Source organism: Vulpes lagopus, chromosome 9 (assembly GCF_018345385.1).
Source record: "Vulpes lagopus strain Blue_001 chromosome 9, ASM1834538v1, whole genome shotgun sequence".
Lineage (NCBI taxonomy): Eukaryota > Metazoa > Chordata > Mammalia > Carnivora > Canidae > Vulpes > Vulpes lagopus.
Window position 1 is genome coordinate 35,592,185 of NC_054832.1, and position 15,323 is coordinate 35,607,507.

Genomic DNA, 15,323 nt, shown 5'->3' on the forward strand with positions numbered 1-15,323 from the left:
CCAGTTCTATATCTTGTTTGTGAGCATAAGTACATCATTGTATGCTTTGTCAAAACACGCAGAAGTAGACCCTAAAAAGAGTGAATTTGCTTTATGTAAATTATTACCTTAATATACAAAAAGTACAAAAGGATATATATAATATAATACTATTTATGTAAAACTTTTTAAACATATATAACATAGAATATACTTTTTAAACACATATACAAGTTATAACAAAATAAAAATCTTTGAGGGACTAATGAACTTCAGCATAGTCATTCCTCGCAGAAACAGGGGATAGCAGAGTTGTTGGGCTCTATCTATAGTGATTGACTTATTTCACTTTCAAAAAGAGCAGGATCTGAAGCAAATATGACAAAATGTTAACATTTGTTTAATCTTGGTAGTGGGTAGGAAGGTAATTTATTACTTTCTGATCTTTCTGTATGTTTATCTGGGAGACAGAGAAGCAAGCAAACCATGAGGTCATGATATCTTCAGTGCAAAGGGTAAGAAAGTGATCCAGAAGCTTCTGGTACAGAAAACCATTTTGTGAGACCCCTACCATCCCTCTCTTCAGCCTCACCTCTGGGATATTATTAGTTTCTATTGCTGTGTAACAAATTACCTTTCTACTGAATGGCTTAAAATTACCAACGTTTATTATCCCACAGAGTTGGTTTGGGTTAGGGATTTGAGATAGTTGGCTGGCTGGTTGTGGTTCATGGTCTCTTAGAAGGTTGCAATCCAAATGCTATCAGGGTGGAGTATGGAGGCTTGCCTGGGGTACAAGGGTCCACTGCTGTGTGGCTTCCTCAGGAGACAATCAACCCCTAGTTGTTGGCAGGAGGCCTTAGTTCCTTACCATGTGATCCTTTCCATGGGGGTACTTGAGTGTCCTTACAGCATGGTGACCAGCTTCCCCCAGGGTAAATGATCTGAGAGAAAGAGCAAGGAGGAAACTAAACATGAACATCCTGATCATAGGAAGCAACTTACTAAGCTCAGCCCACATTCTAGGGAGGCAGGGTGGAATTAAGCTCCACCTCCAGAAGGTAGTGGGGAGTATCAAATAATTTATGGACTTAGTTTAAAACCACCAAATAGCATGAAGGAAGGAACCCAGATTTCCTGAACTGCTCCACTGTCCTGATCCCCAACATGTGATGGAATCATGGATTCAGTGATAATAGCATGAGGAGACCCACTTGACAAGACTAGAATTGGGATTCAGATATACATGGGAAAGGTTAGGGGTCTGAATATAAGAGCATGGGGCACCTGGGCAACTCAGTCGATTGAGCATCTGCCTTCGGCTCAGGTCATAGTCCTGGGGTCCTGGGATAGAGCCCAGCATTGGGGGGGAGGTCCTTCTCAGCGGGGAGTCTGCTTCTCCTTCTCCCTTTGCCCCTCTTCCCACTCACTTATGCTTGTGTGCTCTCTCCCTCTCTCTCTCAAATTAAAAAAAGTGTGTGTGTGTGTGTGTGTGTGTATATATATATATATATTCAGAACTGCCACCAGGATGAAGCTCTCAGGGAACCAGCATGAGGAGGGAAGTAGAAGCCAGGTGTGAGCACTGTTAGCCATGGTCTGAGCTGGATAATAGGATGAAAGGGGGGATATGGCAGTGTCCAAGAGACAAGCGGCATCAGGAGGAGGACCTAGGCCCCAGGCCCCGGGCTGGACTGCACAGTGAGCCCCCTACACATGAGCTTAAAGATACAATCCAGCAGGCACTTCCTACAAAACTAGAAAAGGTTCAGTTTCAGTGAGCAAAAATTTTGCAATCGAAGTATCCCAAGTAAAGTCGTTATTTCAAACACTAGGGTAAAAGTTTGTATTTAATGAGTCAGTATTATTTTTATTTTAAATTTTATTTTGAATTACATAATGGGGGTGGCGGATTGAGAATTTCTAAAGCAGGATTTGCTGATTGGCATATCACAGCCCCCACCAGAGATGTGCAGCCAGTGGCCAACACAGAACCTGACATAAGGGGTGTGTGCATGAGGGCTGAAATCCAGCCTGTGTCCTGTCTACCAAGCCTGGCAACCTGGCTCAGAGTTTGAGCCAGACTGCAGGAAAGGACACATTTTTGTTATTTCTAGTTTCCACAAGCTGCTGGCTCTACTAATAGGTTATAGACCCATTTGATTATGAATGCCTTTGGTCCTTGGGGAAGGAGGGCAAGCAGGCTAAGACAATACTCTGGAGCACCCAGGCCACATCCCTCTACTGGGAGCAGCCTGCCCAGTGTCCAAATTTAAAAAAAAAAAAAAAAAAAAGACGGACACCTGGGTGTCTCAGTGGTTGGGCGTCTGCCTTTGGTTCGGGACGTAATCCTGGAGTATTGGATGGAGTCCCACGTCGGGCTCCTGCAGGGAGCCTGCTTTTCCCTCTGCCTATGTCTCTGCCTCTCTCTGTGTGTCACTCATAAATAAATAAATAAAATCTTAAAAAAGAAAAGAAAAAAAGGATAACCAACTGAATACAATCCAAACTAGGCAACTAACCAATCAAGCATCATTACAGTACCTTGAGCAGGGCCGTATGTGCCAGTCTCCCACTTAGTAATCAGTCCCCAAGTATGGGTGGCACAGGATTTCAGCACTAATCAAGGAGGCACAGAAGCAGATCCAGAGAGAAGCAAAGAGACAGGTAGCCTCCACCCAGGGCTTGTCCTCTGTGGCTGGCTGGGGAGCAGCACGCTGAGGAAGTTGAACGGGCCTGTCCTTCCAGAGCACTGGAGGTTGGCTGCTGGTGGCCGAATGTTAGCAGCACTTCAGCAGTTCCACTCCACTCCTTGGCCCTGCAAAGGGCTGCGCCTGGGCCCTCTCTGAAGTGCTCCACTCCTAGGACAGCTTCCTGCTGTCAGAGGGGCTGTGAGCTGGTCCAGAGAAGCAAAGGGATAAGGGATATGCCGCCAGACCCCCTGGTATAATAAAGCCTGAATCTGATAGTAAGAGGTCATCCTGGACAGCTTTATTTGTCCACAGGACTTGGAGTCAGGGGCCTGTGGGCTGAGATGTGCTGAAGGAAGTGACATATGCAAATAAGTCACATGCCAGTACTGCTGAGACTAAACTGACAGCTTTATCATGCAGTACCCAAATCTCCCAGAGCCTGCTTATAAAGAGGCCTGGAGTCTTCTCTTGTCTTTTGGCAACTGTCCAGCTTACTCAGGCATGACTTAGCACAGAAATTGGGTTTGACTTTAAAAATGCTCCTTGTGATGGTAACTCTGCAACCAAGACAGGCTCTGTGCTGAATTATTGGGTGGTGTGTGTGTTTGCCTTCCCGAGGTAGAACCTTTCTTCTCTGTAGCTCCATCACCTGACAAATCAGTTTAAATATGTAGCAACACAAGGCCCTGTGCTCACTCAGCCTAATGCTGAGCCAGATTCCAGTCATATTTGTATAGCTGCCAAGACACCCTGGGCACTAGGCTTTACTCCAGGATCATGGGCACTACAGATTTGGACAAATGGATATCTTGATGATCTCCAAGCTATTGTCCCGTGGGAATCATATATTAACACATCTAGAACCAAAATCGTGAATTAACCCCCCCAACCAGCTTCTCCACCTGTTTTCTCTGTTTTCACAAATGGTACCACCAACCACCCAGCCGCCTGAGTCCAGGTCTCAGCTTCACCCATAACTCCTGTTGCCTCCTCTCTCTGCAACATGGCAGTGGTCTCCAAGTTTGTCTATGGAGCCTCTAAAATATTTCTCAGATATATCCAGTCTTCCCCGTTCTCACTATTCCTGACTTGTGGCTATTATCTCTCTTCTGGGCTCCTAACTAGTCAAGCTCCCCATCTCCCATCCTCTTGCAACACCATCTAATTCTATTATTGCCTAACCTTCATTGGTCCTTATTAATTGGAGGATAAAGTCTAAACTCTAGCATGTTTGTCAGAGATATCTCAATTTGAATGTGAGTTCTGCCCCTTGCAACCCTATAGCCTTGGGCAAGTCAGCCTCTAAAATGAGAGTAATATCAACAGCCAGGATTAAGTGAGATAATGTATATAAATGACGTAGTTTGATATCTGAGGTCTAGAAAGTACCAGAACTGCTAACCTTTGTCTGTCTAGCCAACGACTTGCTACTTATTCATAAGGCCCATCTCAAGTATTACCTTCCTTGAGGTGGTCCTAATGCCCCCCTCTTAGCATTTTCCTAACCTTTGTAACTGTATTATAACTTGTTGCCTTGAAATATTTGTTTTCAAGTATGCTCTCCTGTCATACAGTGAGTGCTCCAGGAACAGAGAAAAGTAGCCATTCAAACATCCAATCAATAATAGGCATGTATTGTATGTATGCATGTATAGGCAGGTATTTCTCTTGGGCCGGGCACAGTGCTAGACAATCCCAATACAAATAGATAGTATCTCTACTAATCAGGGTGCTTAACTGCCAACAATAGCATAACTACTTTAAGCAGAAAGAGTTTTATTTTATTTATTTATTGAGTAGCTTGCAGAATCTTTGGAAGGGCCAGGGCCAGGCTTGGTGTCTATACAGGCAGCAGCGATGTAGCTGAAGACTGCAGACTAAGGCCAACTACACCAAGGCAATGTTCTAGTGGAAACACCATAACCACAGCTACCCCATGCTGGGGGCTGGATCCTAGAAACTCTACTGTACCTGCCCCCAAAGGATCAGATACACCACCAAGGTTGCCAGAAGATGAATCTTCATTCTTTGCTTATATTTAAAGTCTCATACAGGTATATCTGCTCGATGGAACTTCTATTACGTTCCTACATCCCAGCTGCCAGGGAGTCCTGTAAATGCAATTTTTAGCTTTCCAACTCAAACAGGAAAATATGCTATGAAGGGTTTGCAATGAGTGTCGAGCAAGCCAAACTACAAGATCCTGGCTCTTTTAAAGAGCTCCAGCTTAGGAAGAAAGGAAGGCGAGCAAACAGATGTACCAGGGTTATCCATGTAGCACGGGGGCTGTGAGCCAGAAGAACAGTCCCCAAGCCAGGTGAGGGGGTTTTGTATGAAACATAAAGCTCTGTGTGCCAAGGTTTTGTTTTGTTTTGTTTGTTTTGTTTTGTTTTGTGCTGAGTTTTAAAAGCTTGCATTTGACCCTGAAAGCATGGGATAGTCATTGAGTAATTTAGACATATGAATGATATGATCAGAATTAATCCTGGAAAGATGAACCTGAATTGGAGAGGAGCAAGGCTGGAGAGGAAAAAGCCAGTTAGGAGAGCCTCTGGGTAAGATGATGATGACCTGCACCAAAGAGATAGCAGTAGGGCTAGAGAAGGACAGAGATAAGAAATATTTTAGACCTGGTAACAGGTTAACCATGAAGCTGGGAGTGGTGAGACTTGGAAGTTAAAAAAAAAACCAGGCCAAATCCTGACTTGGGTGGTTGGGTAGATTGTAATATGCTTCACCAAAATGAGGTACACCAGGAAAGGTGTAAATCTATGTGGAAGGATGGTGAGTCCTTTGGCACATATGCTACTGAATGGTTCTCACTGTGGAAACTTAGAGGTGCATACGAGACATCCAAGTGTGGATGTTGAGAAGGCCATTAGATAATCTAGTTCTGGTAGTTATGAGGGATGGTTGAACTGTTAGAGTAGCCAATGGCCCATCACTGGCTATCTGGCCCACCCTACCTATCTTGTTTTGGGGAAACTACCCTTTTGGGAAGCCATGGGGTTGTGAGGAACTGACCTCCTTACCTACACAAGCAGATATTTAACCAGGCTGTCCAATCAGACCCATAACCCTCAACTACAGAAATTGGCTTAGGCGTGGTCATGTGACCCAAGCTGGGCTAGTCAATAAGGAACATACCAGGCTTTGCTGGACCCATCAGAGAGAAGATGGTATGTTTCCATGAGGGTGACAAGTTGCTGCATGAAACCACAGAGTGTCCAGGGCTCTTTCTCCATCTGGTATCTCTGAATATCAAGGTGTAAGTTGTTACCAGGAGGTAGATTGTCTAATGAAGAGGGAATGGGAACGTGAATCACCCAGAGTGGTACAACTTTGTGCCTCTTGCGCCAACAGCAGTACTTGCATACAGCAAGCACTCATCATACGTTTAATGAGGAAATGAAGGAAGCCTTTAAGACATGTATTTATAAATACAGTATGGTCCTACAACTGTATCATATCATTTAAAAAGTCAATCCTTGAAATTAAAAAAAAAAACTATCAAGTCGGTTTGGTGGACATGCAAAAATTTAAAAATGGGTAGATTCCAAGTTCTCTTGGGGGCAGGGGAAGAGGATCACACTGGGCATATTGTTTTGTATCACACAGTGATTTCCCTGGAATATTGAAGACACAGATGAATATTAAACATATTACAATAGTAAATACTTTATTCAACTAGACCTCCAATTCCTTTCCTTCAAATGATACCAGGAAAATAACCAGTGTCACAGCAGAACTCACCTTCAGAGTCTTGGAGGCTTGTTTTCTGGGAGCCGGTGCACCTGGACAGGGGGTCTTATTAAGTTGTAAAAAAAAAAAAAAAAAAGAAGAAGAAGAAAAAGAAAAAAGAAAAAAAAAGTTGCCAAAAATATAAATTTAAAAAATATGAATTAAATAGCCATTTTAATCAAGTAGGGATCCAACATATAAAAAGATACCTAATGCATTTTGCTTAACCTTGTGCACCATAATGAATCCCCAACTTTGGGGTTGCTTGTGTGCTACTGAACACAACTAAAACTCTAGCCACACTTCTCCATTTCGCTTCTTTCTTTGGCTAACAAACAATGCGAGAAATCAGGAGAACTTACAGATCTGGCTATGGGTAACTAAATTACTGGACCTCCTATTTTCTACTCATTTCTCCACAAATACCAGGAACCAACATATGTTTTTAGCTTTAATTAAACAAATTACCCAGAAGATATTAGCAACACTTTTCTGCAGGGTGGGGCTAGGGGGGTGCTGCTGGCGGTTGGGGTTTGTCGTGGGCAGTTGGGGAGCTGAGGGAGAAGGATGCTGAAGAGAAAGAAGAGGGCAATGGGGCAAGCAGGGTCTCTGCGGCGCCAGGACTGCCAGGACGTCGCATGCATGTCACCTCCATCAGCTGCAACAATAAACAAGCCAGGCAGGAAGGCAGGGGCGCCCTCTCTCCCGAGGTGTGCTCTCCTCCACCTCCCACACGCCCGGGGGGTGTCTCTTCCTGGCGGGGCCGCACCTGCCCAGTCCCTGGAGCCAGAGCCAGAGCCCGACCGACCTAGGCAGGGTTTGCTTGCAGAAAGGAAGCCTGAGCGCACGCGGGTAGATGGGAGCACTTCTTCGATCGTAGGATGGAGAGATATTCACACACTCGTGCGCAAGCGTGCAATTTTCCAATCCCGTGGGACATTCTGGCGCAGGCGTCCCCTGCACCCCTGCCTGGTCCGCAGGCCCAGCAGGGCAGGGCGCGCTGGGGGCGCAGGGCGGCGGGAGGGGGGTGCCTCGGCCGCCCCGAGTCCTTACTGAACTCTCTCTACTGCTCTCAGACGCCCTCTTTGTCCATCGCCCTCGGCTGCCTCGCCATCCCTTGACCCTTCTTTGGGAGAAAGCAGGGAATTATTTTATAGTGACCTTCCTAAGAGCAGGCAGAAAGGAGGTGGGAACAGCTGTAAGAAGGGACTAGAGTATCAGCCAGTCACAGAACAGGTACTTAGTTAACATTTGTCGGGTGACGGATACAGAGAAAATCTAGGTGACTCATAAAACCAAAAGAGCTTTGAGGGCACCTGGGTGGCTCAGTCATGAGCTTGGGTCATGATCTCAGGGGTGTGAGATGAGCCCCCCATTGGGCTCCATGCTGGGTGTAGAGTCTCCTTAAGATATTCTCTCTCTCATTCTCTCTCCTTCTGTCCCTCTCCTGTTCCCCCTCCCTCCCTCTCTTACTCTCTAAAGAAAAAAAAAAAAGCTTTGAATGTAGTATAGCAAAAACTAGATTGTTCTTCACCTACTCTACCCTTCCACTGGCTTCTCTAGACCTTGCTCCCCCCCTCGCCAGAAATTATGGACCTAAACATGCTGCCTTAACTTAGCTAAGCCCCAAAATAATTAAATAAGACACATATGAGGTTGAGCGGAGGGGCCAGTTTTGCTGATGAGAACCCCAGGCCACTGCCATGTTGAGGTCAGGAGAGCTCTATTATATCGAGCATTACATAAGCCACAGCTTGCAAGACTAAAAAGTCCCCCGAATAGTCCCCCCTGATCCTTTTTGGCCAACTCAGAGAGCTCCGATTATTTGTCAGGCACTTCCATAAATAATTTTCTTCAATTATCCAACAACTCCAGTGCTGTCACCCCCCTTCACAGCTGGGCACGTTGAGGTTCTGGGAGACTCAAGGACTTGTACACCTGAAACTAATATAATGTTATATGTCAATTATATCTCAATAAGTAAAAAGCCAAATGACACGCGGGGGCAGCCCTGGTGGTTCAGCGGTTTAGTGTTGCCTTCGGCCTGGGGTGTGATCCTGAAGCCCCGGGATTGAATCCCACATCCGGCTCCCTGCACGGAGCCTTCTTCTCCCTCTGCCTGTGTCTCTGCCTCTCTCTCTCTCTCTCTCTCTCTGTGTGTCTCTCATGAATAAATGAATAAAATCTTTTAAAAAAATGACACATGGGACTCTGGCAGAGCCACAATTTGAACCCAGATCTGTCTGCTTCCCTCCCGCTCGCTATCAGCAGAGTGCGATCTATTCAAAGATTGCAGGGTTCCTTCGGAGGGGGCAAACATGTTTGGGAGAAGTCAAACCTGACCATTTTTCCTACGGGCCAGCCTTCGTTTTAGGAGAGTCTCATTTTGCCTATTACAGAGACAGATATCCCAGCAGAAAACCCTGGTGACCCATTAAAATGTTATGAAGACTGCCTATGGCCAAACCAATAGGAGCCAGGATGAGAACAAAACTCCATCCTCTGGTGATTTAAGGAGGTGTTGACTTCACAGCCTAGCGGGGCTGGTACAGGTACAAATGCTATTAGGCAAAGCTACTGAAATAACAGGCCAAATTAAGCTTTAATCTCCAAGCCATTGTAAGGATAATGAGTGCACTTTATAATAATTGCCAGAAGTGAGAGCAGGGAAGAAAACACTGGAAAAGGCCACAGTTTTAGTTTCTTCCTTTGCAAACCAGAGATTGTCACACCAACCAAGCCCCTGGGGGCCCAGGGCTAGAATAAAACCGCTCCACTGTTGGGAGGGAACACAGTTAGAAAGAGGCCTGCCCTACCAATGGGCCTGCCAGCCTCAGGCTCTGAGCTGGCAGTGACCATGATGACGGTCAAGGGCCATGCCCTGCCCTGAGGCAGGCTCTCCTGCACGTTTTCCCCATAGGCTGGAAATCCAGCTCACTTATATAACAGGCTTCCAGGCAACACTCATCTTTAAGCAGGAGGGACTCTGGATTATTCTTTCTGAAGCTTCCATGGTAGGCAATCCCAGCTTCCTGGGAATTTGGTGAACTACCTGACCGTGTCTGCCAAGCAGCTCTTTTCTGGGTAGGTTTGATTCATCATTGTCCAGAACCCCTGGTGGGTAGCAGTTGCCAATCACCATGGGTTGTCTTGCTCGAGAAGCAGAGCCCCAATGGGGGTTACTGGGTACAGCTTTTGTCTTTCTCCTGCTCCTGTCCTCACTTTTGCTTTTGCTCAGATGAAGAGACGTTTACCTGTAGAACCACAAGGAAGCTGGAAGCGAGTGCCTAGGGTCTAGCTGCTGTGAACATTTGTGTACAAATACCTGTTTGAATATCTGTTTTTGGTTCTTTCAAGTATATATCTAGGAGTGGAACTGTTGAGTCATAAATAGTAGGATCCCATTTATATGTAATATCCAGAATAAGTAAATGCACAGAGATATAAACAGGTTGGTGGTTGCCAGGGGCTGGAGGGGGAGGGAAATGGGGAGCAGCCACTAATGAGTACAGGGTTCCTTTAGGGGGGGATGAACATGTTTGGGAACTTCATAGAGGTGGTAGTGGCGTTACACTATAAATGTACATTTTTAAAATGACTAAAAATTTATGTTATGTGAGTTTTACCTCAAAAATAATTATTTTTTCAAGTTAGCACCTTAGTCACCTGAGATTTGCCTTCCTAGGGAAGTGCAATACAAAATTAAAGCACCTGAGAGGGATGCCTGGGTGGCTCAGTGGTTGAGTGTCTGCCTTGGGCTCAGGTCATGATTCTGGAGTCCTGGGATCGAGTCCCACATTAGCTCCCTGCAGGGACCCTGCTCCTCTCTCTGCCTGGGTCTCTGCCTCTCTCTCTATGTGTCTCTCATGAATAAAGAAACAAAATATTAAAATAAAATAAAACAAAAGCACCTGAGAGAATAAGAAGCCCGGACACCTTGACGCTGAACGTAGTTATGGTGCAGTCATATTTTATGGGGAGCAGGAGATGGTCTGGTAGCTTCAGATTCATAAAAGACAGAAATCCTTAAACTGTCATTATTATCATAGGCATTTCTTAAAATACAGTAAGCCCTTTAAATCGTTTTCATAAACAGTGTTCACAGTCCTAGGAACAACATTCTGGACAGTTCTTATAAACATCAAGGTTGAGAACCACCGAGATAGACTGAATGAAGGGAAAAAGCCAAGTGTAAGCCAAATGTATGATGCACATGGTTAGTCCTGAATATTCCATCTTGAAGATAAAGATGGGGAGGAGTCCAGCATGGTGACTCTAGTTAACAACCCTGTATTGCGTATTGAAGGTTACTAAGAGAGCTGATCTTAAAAGTTCTCCTTACAAGAAAAAAAATTCTGTAACTCTGCCCAGTGATAGCTGTTACGAGGTTTACTGCAGTGATCGTTTTACAACGAATACAAATATCGAATCATTACATTGTACACCTGAAACTAATATAATGTTATATGTCAATTATATCTCAATAAGTAAACAAACAAAACATTCCAGAAAGACACAGCAGAACACATCAACAAATAGGAAAGCATACCGTATTTTCTGACAAGATGATGCAATGTCGTTTTCCTTTCTTTTTTTTTTTTTTTAAGATTTCATTTATTTATTCATGAGAGACACAGAGAGAGAGAGGCAGAGACACAGGCAGAGGGAGAAGCAGGCTCCATGCAGGGAGCCCAACGTGGGACTCGATCCTGGGTCTCCAGGATCACGCCCTGGGCAGAAGGCAGGCGCTAAACCACTGAGCCACCCAGGGATCCCGATTTTCTTTTCTTGTATCAAGAGTATTGATATTTTCTGGGGCACCTGGGTGGCTCAGTCGGTTAAGAGTTTGCCTTCAGCTCAGGTCATGATCCAGGAATCCTGGGATCAAGCCCCAATCAGACTCCCTGCTCAGCAGAGAGCCTGCTTCTCCCTCTCCATCTGCCCCTCCCCGCTACTCATGTGCTCTCTTTCTCTCTCAAATAAATAAATAAAATCTTTTTTAAAAAGAGAGAGTATGCTGATCTTCTTAATTTGATTTTTAAATTTAGCGTATGTCAATAAACCCATGCATAATAAAAAAAAAAGGAAAGGAAATTTTGAAAATGTTCCTACTTGTTTATAGGGTTTAGTCCCATTCTGTGTACATATCAAAGCACTATAATATAATATTAACACATGTTAATAGATTTGTTATGATGTCATCTCATTTGGGGGAGAGTTGGGAGAGTTTGGACTCTGTGAAAGGATAATCTTTTTAAACAATTAAAAAGGTAAAAATCATGATTCTCAAATGGATATAAAATGATCACCTGTCAAAGATTTTACTTAACTCATTAACTGACCAGGGAAAACTTGATTAGCTTGCCACCTAGATCATAGTCCCTATACTCTTGCATGGGTGCTGCCCTTCTCAGCTCAACTCAGCCTGGGAGACCCTTCTGGGCCCCCAGCTAGACCAGGACTCTTATTCTGTTCCTGACATTCCTCAGACTCAAATATTTCCTCTCCGTGAACCCTACTGAACTGGTGGATGAGATGGCCCCTGGCTGGGGTAACCTTTTTTTTTTTTTTTTTTAATTTTATTTATTCATCACACACACACACACACACACACACACACACACACACACACACACAAAGAGACATGGCAGAGGGAGAAGCAGGCTCCATGCAGGGAGCCTGACGTGGGACTCAATCCCGGGACGCCAGGACCATGCCCTGGGCCAAAGGCAGACACTCTACCCCTGAGCCACCCAGGCATCCCTGGGGTAACCTTATAATCAGCAATTTGAAACAAAGAGAACTCTAATACAGACCCACTTTGGGCTATTCAGATAGATGCTAAAAGCCAGCTTTTCTCTGAGCTAGAAAATTCAGGGCCTGGAGGGAGACCATGGGGAGTGAGAAGAAGCCTGGGGCTGAGCCCAGGGCATAGAAAAGACCCTGCCCCCACCCTTGAGAAGGCTGCTGTCCCGGCTGGGAAAGTGGAGGCCACTCTGTATTAGTCAGGAATTTCTAGAGAAACAGAACCAATAGCATGTGCATATATATAGAAAGAGAGATTTATTTTAAGAAATTAGCTCACATGATAATGGATACTTGGCAAGTCCAGAATCTGCAGGATGGGCCAGCAGGCTGGAGACATAAGGGGTGAGTCAATGTTGTGGTTCAAGTCCAAAGGCCAAGTGCCACAGAATATATTCTTGCTCAGGGGGCTCAGCCTTTTGTTTTCTTCAGGCCTCCATCTGACTGCATGAGGCCCACCTACATATGAAGAACAATCTGCTTTATTCAAAAGTCCACTGATCATAAGTATAAAGTTCATCTAAAAACATCCCTATGGACGCATCTACAACAATGTTTGACCAAATACCTAATCACCTTAGCAGATGTTGGCATAAACTGACACATGAAAACCATCACACGTTCCCAGGACCATAGTCTGGGTCTCAGAAGCCAGAGGCGCATGGGTCAGTGGTCCAGGTGCTGAAGACTCTGCTGAAGAACAAAGCTGATACTGGGAGAAGAGAAAGGAAAATATGGCTTCAGAGTGGCCAAACAGAAGGAGGTGAGGGGAAATTAAGCCCCCAGCCTTATAAATCCCCTGTCCAGCTCTCTACCTGCTGCTCCTTGTTCCCTAGAGAAGCTTTGCTACCTCCTACCTCCAGGCTTATCAAGGAATTTCTACTGAGCTGATAAAATGAGTCAAGACAGCTCATCGTGGCCTTGCTCAGCCAGACCACTCCTGTGAGGATCCAGCGAGCAGCCCAGAAAACCTGAACTTCCTTCTCTTAATTTCTGGGGTGCCCTGTGATTGCTTCCCAGGCTTACAGTCTACCTGTGTTTGCAGGGGTCCAGCAGCAACTGGTGGCATGACAACCTAGAGGAAGAACTTCAGCCACCCTGGAATCAGGGGTTTCTCTTTATCTCCGTCGGGCCTTCAGGTTCTTGGTAGTAGGTTGAATGGTGCCCCCTAAAAGATGTGCCCACGCCCTAATCCCCAGAACCTGTGAATATGACATTGTGTGAAAAGGGGTCTTTTGGGGTATAATTAAATTTAGGATCTTGAGATGAGATCATCTTGATGATCCAGGTAGGCCCTAGATCCACTAACAGATTCTCTTGTAAGAGAAAGGCAGAGGGGCGTGGGAGTCCGAGAAGGAGGCTGTGTGAAGATGGGGCAGAGACGGGTCTTCTGGATTTTTGAGTCAGGGGACGGCTGGGGCCACCAGAAGCCAGAAGTGGCAAAGAAGGATTCTCCCCAGAGCCTTCAGACACCTATTTCAAATTTCTGGCCTCTAGAACCAGGAGAGAAGTAATTAGTGTTGTTCTAAGTCACCAAGTTTGCGGCGATTTATTACAGCAGCCCCAGGGAACCGACACACCCCATCGGCGGCCCTAACAAGTTGGCCCGAGGACCCGAATAAGGACATACACGCTGGCCACTGCCCGAGGTGAGGCCAGGCGGGGTCCGCGCCCCGGAGTCGCTGTGATGACATATACACGTGTGTGAATCCGTCCCCTTCAACGTTTCCTGGGAGCCGAGCGCAGGCCAGGCGTTGTGTCAGGTGGCGGGGACCGAGGAGCCCGCAGCCCCAGTGGTCCCCGGCTCCCGGGCGGGGGTCTGCTCCCTGCTGCACCGCTCCCTGCCTCCTGCCGAGCCCTGCCCTGCAGCGGGGACCCCAGAACCCATTTCCACTCACAACCTTTTCCCCCTGGCCCGCCCAGCAGGAAGTCCTCGAGGAAGTTGGGATAAAGAGTCCCAACCCGGAGTCACCCGGCCCCAACTTGATCCCTGACCTCACCACTCCCCAGCCCAGAAAACTTCAGCGAGTGTCCACAACAGGCACCCCTCATTTTACTGTTTAGCTCTATTGCACTTCACAGACACTGGCGCTTACGACGACCCCACATCCGGCAAGTCCGTGGTGCCATTTCCCCAACTGGGCTTGTTCACTGTGTTCGCCAGGTCACATTTTTGAGAATCCTTACAAGATTTCAAACTTCATCATTGTCATCTTTGTTATGTCGAGCTATGACCCGCGATTACAGCTTGCTAAAAGCCCAGGTGCGGTTAGCATTTTTTAACAATAAAACATTTTTCAATTAAGCACTTAATTAAGGCACAGACCATATTTTTTGGACAGAAATGCTATTGCACACTTAATAGGCCACAGTGTCGTGTAAGCATAACTTTTATATGCACTGGCAAACCAAAAAAATTCATTGGACTCTCTTTATGTGAGATTGGCTTCATTGTGGCCGTGTGGAGCCAACCCCACAGCATCTCTGAGAGGTGCCTGCTTTCCCATAGGCCTCCATCGTACCTGCATTAGCTTCCACTTCCTCCTCTCTGAGATGTGGGTGCTGGCGGCTGCCTTGTAGGGCTGTTGAACGGATCAAATGCTCAATGCTCAATAAATAACAGCTATTACTACAATTACAGAACTGGTCCCTTTCCTGGTTATCCTCTGTTTCTCATCAGGAGACCTGGGGCCCCTTCTGGTCTAACCTGGAAAGTTCTGTTTCTCTGATGGAGCCAGGAAGGCATCTTTCAGAATGGGTGAGGGCTATTGGCAACACCTGGCAGATGGCACACCGTGGAGAAGGGAGATGAGGCCTCAGGCTTACTCATTAGTGGGCCTGCCTGGACTTTGAAAGAAAGGAAGTAGCAGCAGTGAAAGGAGATGTCAGGGTCCATGACTCCACCAGACTTGTAAATACTCAGAGCCACCCTGCTACATAGAACTGGACTAGGGTAGCATGGCAGCCCCTTCAGGGCAGGCTGCTCCTCCAACATCCTGAAGAACAAGGAGAAATTGGGCATCTGAAAGATGCTCCTAATTACCCCATACCTGAATCCTGAATTTTAAATTCATTAAAATGGCAATTTATTAAAATTCATTAAAA

The 15,323-nt window shown here is 45.9% G+C and overlaps 1 long non-coding RNA gene across 4 annotated transcripts in view; it reads right to left on the reverse strand.

The window, feature by feature from the left end:
- LOC121498949 overlaps positions 1-2,955 on the reverse strand; it is a 45,340-nt gene extending 42,385 nt beyond the window's left edge. For all 4 annotated transcript variants that reach the window (XR_005989958.1, XR_005989959.1, XR_005989956.1 and 1 more), the window contains exons 1-2: positions 2,524-2,955; positions 851-923 (exon numbers count right to left, since the gene is read on the reverse strand). This is a non-coding gene — a long non-coding RNA (uncharacterized LOC121498949). The remainder of the gene's footprint in view (positions 1-850; positions 924-2,523) is intronic.
- Positions 2,956-15,323: the final 12,368 nt, after the last annotated feature.